This window comes from Triticum aestivum, chromosome 2B, assembly GCF_018294505.1.
Source record: "Triticum aestivum cultivar Chinese Spring chromosome 2B, IWGSC CS RefSeq v2.1, whole genome shotgun sequence".
NCBI lineage: Eukaryota > Viridiplantae > Streptophyta > Magnoliopsida > Poales > Poaceae > Triticum > Triticum aestivum.
The window spans coordinates 627,537,199-627,544,395 of record NC_057798.1 but is presented as its reverse complement, the minus strand read 5'-3'; positions in this window follow the sequence as shown (position 1 = coordinate 627,544,395).

The following is a 7,197-nucleotide window of genomic DNA, read 5'->3' as shown; positions in this document are numbered from 1 at the left end:
ACATAGTTCTCGAACCCGTAGGGTCCGCACGCTTAAGGTTTCGATGACAGTTATATTATGAGTTTATGAGTTTTGATGTACCGACGGAGTTTTGAGTCCCAGATGAGATCGGGGACATGACGAGGAGTCTCGAAATGGTCGAGACGTAAAGATCGATATATTGGACGACTATATTCGGAGTTCGGAAAGGTTCCGAGTGATTCGGGTATTTTTTAGAGTACCGGAGAGTTACAGGAATTCGCCGGGGAGTATATGGGCCTTATTGGGCCATACGGGAATAGAGGAGAGAGGCCGAAAGGAAGGAGGCGCGCAGCCCCCCTCTGGTCCGAATTGGACAAGGGGTGCGGCCCCCTTTTCCTTCCTCCTCCCCCCTCTTTCCCCCTTCTCCTAATCCAACAAGGAAGGAGGGAGTCCTACTCCCGGTGGGAGTAGGACTCCCCTTGGCGCGCCCCTCCTAGGCCGGCCGCCCCCTCCCCCCTTGCTCCTTTATATACGGGGGCAGGGGGCACCTCTAGGCACAACACAAGTTGATCTACGGATCGTTCCTTAGCCGTGTGCGGTGCCCCCCTCCACCATATTCCACCTCGGTCATATCGTCGCGGAGTTTAGGCGAAGCCCTGCGCCGGTAGAACATCATCATCGTCACCACGCCGTCGTGCTGACGGAACTCATCCTTGAAGCTTTGCTGGATCGGAGCCCGGGGATCGTCATCGAGCTGAACGTGTGCTGAACTCGGAGGTGTCGTACGTTCGGTACTTGGATCGGTCGGATCGTGAAGACGTACGACTACATCAACCGCGTTGTGCTAACGCTTCCGCTTACGGTCTACGAGGGTACATGGACAACACTCTCCCCTCTCGTTGCTATGCCATCACCATGATCTTGCGTGTGCGTAGGAATTTTTTTGAAATTACTACGTTCCCCAACAGTGGCATCTGAGCCTGGTTTTATGCGTAGATGTCATATGCACGAGTAGAACACAAGTGAGTTGTGGGCGATATAAGTCATACTGCTTACCAGCATGTCATACTTTGGTTCAGCGGTATTATGAGATGAAGCGGCCCGGACCGACATTACGCGTACGCTTACGCGAGACTGGTTTCACCGCTACGAGCACTCATTGCTTAAAGGTGACTCGCGGGTGTCTGTCTCTCTCACTTTAGCTGAATCGAGTGTGGCTACGCCCGGTCCTTGCGAAGGTTAAAATAGCACTAACTTGACGAACTATCGTTGTGGTTTTGATGCGTAGGTAAGAACGGTTCTTGCTAAGCCCGTAGCAGCCACGTAAAACTTGCAACAACAAAGTAGAGGACGTCTAACTTGTTTTTGCAGGGCATGTTGTGATATGGTCAAGACGTGATGCTATATTTTGTTGTATGAGATGATCATGTTTTGTTGAAGTTATCGGCAACTGGCAGAAGCTCTATGGTTGTCTCTTTGTTGCATAAGATGCAAGTGCCAAATAATTGCTTTACTTTATCGCTATGCGATAGCAATAGTTGCAAGAGCAATAGTTGGCGAGATGACCATGTGACGACACATTGATATAGATCAAGATGATGAAGATCATGGTGTCGTGTCGGTGATGATAGAGATCATGACAGTACTTTGGAGATGGAGATCAAAGGTGCAAGATGATCATGGCCATATCATGTCACATATTTTGATTGCATATGATGTTTATCTGTTATACATCTTATTCTGTTTTGTTTGACGGTAGCATTATAAGATGATCTCTCACTAATTATCAAGAAGTGTTCTCCCTGAGTATGCACCGTTGCCAAAGTTCGTCGTGCCCAGACACCACGTGATGATCGGATGTGATAAGCTCTACGTCCATCTACAACGGGTGCAAGCCAGTTTTGCACACGCGGAATACTCAGGTTAAACTTGACGAGCCTAGCATATGCAGATATGGCCTCGGAACATGGAGACCGAAAGGTCGAGCATGAATCATATAGTAGATATGATCAACATAATGATGTTCACCATTGAAAGCTACTCCATTTCACGTGATGATCGGTTATGGTTTAGTTGATTTGGATCACGTGATCACTTAGAGGATTAGAGGTATGTCTTTCTAAGTGGGAGTTCTTAAGTAATATGATTAATTGAACTTTAATTTATCATGAACTTAGTCCTGGTAGTATTATGCAAATTATGTTGTAGATCAATAGCTTGCGTTGTTGCTTTCATATGTTTATTTTTATATGTTCCTAGAGAAAATTGTGTTGAAAGATGTTAGTAGCAATGATGCGGATTGGATCCGTGATCTGAGGTTTATCCTCATTGCTGCGCAGAAGAATTATGTCCTTGATGCACCGCTAGGTGACAAACCTATTGCAGGAGCAGATGCAGACGTTCTGAACATTTGGCTAGCTCAATATGATGACTACTTGATAGTTTAGTGCACCATGCTTAACGGCTTAGAATCGGGACTTCAAAGACGTTTTGAACGTCATGGACCATATGAGATGTTCTAGGAATTGAAGTTAATATTTCAAGCAAATACCCGAGTTGAGAGATATGAAGTCTCCAACAAGTTCTATAGCTAAAAGATGGAGAAGAATCGCTCAACTAGTGAGCATGTGCTCAGATTGTCTGGGTACTTCAATCGCTTGAATCAAGTGGGAGTTAATCTTCCAGATAAGATAGTGATTGACAGAATTCTCTAGTCACCATCACTAAGTTACTAGAACTTCGTGATGAACTATAGTATGCAAGGGATGACGAAAATGATTCCCGAGCTCTTCGTGATGTTGAAATCGACGAAGGTAGAAATCAAGAAAGAGCATCAAGTGTTGATGATTGACAAAACCACTAGTTTCAAGAAAAGGGCAAAGGGAAAGAAAGGGAACTTCAAGCAGAATGGCAAGCAAGTTGTCACTCCCACGAAGAAGCCCAAAGCTGAACCAAAGCCTGAAACTGAGTGCTTACACTGCAAAGGAAATGGTCACTGGAAACGGAAATACCCTGAATATTTGGTGGATAAGAAGGATGGCAGAGTGAACAAGGGTATATTTGATATACAGATTATTGATGTGTACCTTACTAGTGTTTATAGTAGCCCCTGAGTATTTGATACTTGTTCGGTTGCTAAAAATTAGTGACTCGAAACAGGAGTTACAGAATAAACAGAGACTAGTTGAAGGGGAAGTGACGATGAGTGTTGGAAGTAGTTCCAAGATTGATATGATCATCATCGCACACTCCCTATACTTTTGGGATTAGTGTTAAACCTAAATAAATGTTATTTGACATTTGCGTTGAGCATGAACATGATTTGATCGTGTTTATTGCGATACGGTTATTCATTTAAAGTTAGAGAATAATTGTTATTCTATTTACATGAATAAGACCTTCGATGGTTATACACCCAATGAAAATAGTTTGTTGTATCTCGATCATAGTGATACACATATTCATAATATTGATGCCAAAAGATGCAAAGTTAATAATGATAGTGCAACTTATTTGTGGCACTGCCGTTTGGGTCATATTGGTGTAAAGCGCATGAAGAAACTCCATAAAGATGGATTTTCGGAATCACTTGGTTATGAATCATTTGATGCTTGCGAACCGTGCCTTTTGGGCAAGATGACTAAAAACTCCGTTCTCCGGAACAATGGAACAAGCTACTGACTTATTGGAAATAATACATAACGATGTATGCGATCCAATGAGTGTTGATGCTCGTGGCAAGTATCGTTATTTTCTGACCTTCACAAAATGATTTGAGCAGATATGGGTATATCTACTTAATGAAACATAAGTCTGAAATAGTTGAAAAGTTCAAAGAATTTCAGAGTGAAGTGGAAAAATCATTGTAACAAGAAAATAAAATTTCTACGATCTGATCGCGGAGACGAATATTTGAGTTACGAGTTTGATCTTCATTTGAAACAATGTGAAATAGTTTCGCAACTCACACCATCTGGAACACCACAATGTAATGGTGTGTCCGAAAGTCGTAATCGTACTTTACTAGATATGGTGCGATCTATGATGTCTCTTATCGGTTTACCACTATCGTTTTGGTGTTATGCATTAGAGACAGCTGCATTCACGTTTAATAGGGCAACATCTAAATCCGTTGAGATGACACCGTATGAACTATGGTTTAGCAGTAAACCTAAGCTGTCGTTTCTTAAAACTTGGAGTTGCGATGCTTATATGAAAAAGGTTTTCAACCTGATAAGCTCAAACCCAAATCGGAGAAGTGCGTCTTCATAGAATACCCAAAGGAAACTATTGGGTACTCCTTCTATCACAGATCCAAAGGAAAAACATTCGTTGGTAAGAATGGATCCTTTCTAGAGAAGGAGTTTCTCTCAAAAGAAGTGAGTGGGAGGAAAGTAGAACTTGATGAGGTAATTGTACCTTCTCCCAAATTGGAAAGTTGTTCATCATAGAAGTCAGTTCCAGTGATTCCTACACCAATTAGTGAGGAAGCTAATGATGATGATCATGAAACTTCAAATCAAGTTACTGCAGAACCTCGTAGGTATTCCAGAGTACGGTCCGCACCAGAGTGGTACGGTAATCCTATTCTGGAAGTCATGTTACTTGACCATGATGAACCTACGAGCTATGAGGAAGCAATGATGAGCCCAGATTCCGCAAAATGGCTTGAGGCCATGAAATCTGAGATGGGATCCATGTATGAGAACAAAGTGTGGACTTTGGTGGACTTGCCTGATGATCGGCAAGCCATAGAAAATAAATGGATCTTCAAGAAAAAGACGGACGCTGATAGTAGCGTTACTATCTACAAAGCTAGACTTGTCGAAAAAGGTTTTTTGACAAAGTTCAAGGTGTTGAATACAATGAGATTTTCTCACTCGTATCGATGCTTAAAAGTCTAACCGAATCATGTTAGCAATTGCCACATTTTATGAAATTTGGCAAATGGATGTCAAAACTACATTCCTTAATGGATTTATTAAAGAAGAGTTGTATATGATGCAACCAGAAAGTTTTTGTCAATCCTAAAGATGCTAACAAAGTGTGCAAGCTCCAGCAATCCATCAATGGACTGGTGCAAGCATCTCGGAGTTGGAATATACGCTTTGATGAGTTGATCAAAGCATATGGTTTTATACAGACTTTTGAAGAAGCCTGTATTTACAAGAAAGTGAGTGGGAGCTCTGTAGCATTTCTAATATTACATGTGGATGACATATTGTTAATTGGAAATGATATGGAAATTCTGGATAGCATGAAAGGATACTTGAATAAGAGTTTTTCAAAGCAAGACCTCGGTGAAGCTGCTCACACATTGAGCATCAAGATCTATATAGATAGATCAAGACGCTTGATAAGATTTTTCAATGAGTACATACCTTGATAAATTTTTGAAATAGTTCAAAATGGAACAGGCAAAGAAAGGGTTCTTGCCCGTGCTTCAAGGTGTGAAGTTGAGTCAAACTCAAGACCTGACCATTGCAGAAAATAGAAAGAGAATGAAAAGTCATTCCCTATGCCTCAGTCATAGGTTCTATAAAGTATGTTATGTTGTGAACCAGACCTATTGTATACCTTGCTCTATGTTTGGCAAAGGAATACAATTTTGATCTAATAAGTAGATCACTGGACATGGGTCAAGAATATCCTTAGTGAGGACTAAGGAGATGTTTCTCGATTATGGAGGTGATAAAAGAGCCCGTCGTAAAAAGTTACAACGATGCAAGCTTTTACACTGATCCAGATAACTCTAAGTCTCAATCTGGATACATATTGAAAGTGGGAGCAATTAGCTAGAGTAGCTCCGTGCAGAGCATTGTGGACATAGAATATTTGCGAAATACATACGGCTCTGAATGTAACAGACCCGTTAACTAAGCTTCTCTCACGAGCAAAACATGATCACACCTTAGTACTCTCTGGGTGTTAATCACATAGCGATGTGAACTAGATTATTTTCTCTAGTAAACCCTTTGGGTGTTGATCACATGACGATGTGAACTATGGTGTTAATCATATACAGATATGAATATTGGTGTTAAATCACATGATGATGTGAACTAGATTATTGACTCTAGTGCAAGTGGGAGACTGAAGGAAATATGCCCTAGAGGCAATATTAAAGTTATTATTTATTTCCTTATAACATGATAAATGTTTATTATTCATGCTAGAATTGTATTAACCGGAAACATAATACATGTGTGAATACATAGACAAACATAGTGTCACTAGTATGCCTCTACTTGACTAGCTCATTAATCAAAGATGGTTATGTTTCCTAACCATAGACATGTGTTGTCATTTGATTAATGGGATCACGTCATTATAAGAATGATGTGATTGACGTGACCCATTCCGTTAGCCTAACACTTGATCGTTTAGTATATTGCTATTGCTTTCTTCATGACTTATACATGTTCCTGTAACTATGAGATTATGCAACTCCCGTTTACCGGAGGAACACTTTGGGTGCTACCAAACGTCACAACGTAACTGGGTGATTATAAAGGAGTACTACAGGTGTCTCCAAAGGTACATGTTGGGTTGGCGTATTTCGAGATTAGGTTTTGTCACTCCGATTGTCGGAGAGGTATCTCTGGGCCCTCTCAGTAATGCACATCACTATAAGCCTTGCAAGCAATGTAGATAATGAGTTAGTTACGGAATGATGCATTACGTAACGAGTAAATAGACTTGCCGGTAACGAGATTGAACTAGGTATTGGATACTGACGATCGAATCTCGGGCAAGTAACATACCGATGACAAAGGGAACAACATATGTTGTTATGCGGTTTGACCGATAAAGATCTTCGTAGAATATGTAGGAGCCAATATGGGCATCCAGATTCCTCTATTGGTTATTGACCAAGAATAGTTCTAGGTCATGTCTACATAGTTCTCGAACCCGTAGGGTCCGCACGCTTAAGGTTTCGATGACAGTTATATTATGAGTTTATGAGTTTTGATGTACCGAAGGAGTTCAGAGTCCCGGATGAGGTCGGAGACATGACGAGGAGTCTCGAAATGGTCGAGACATAAAGATCGATATATTGGACGACTATATTCGGAGTCCGGAAAGGTTCCGAGTGATTCGGGTATTTTTCGGAGTACCGGAGAGTTACGGGAATTCGCCGGGGAGTATATGGGCCTTATTGGGCCATACGGGAATAGAGGAGAGAGGCCGAAAGGAAGGAGGCGCGCAGCCCCCCTCTGGTCTGAATTGGACAAG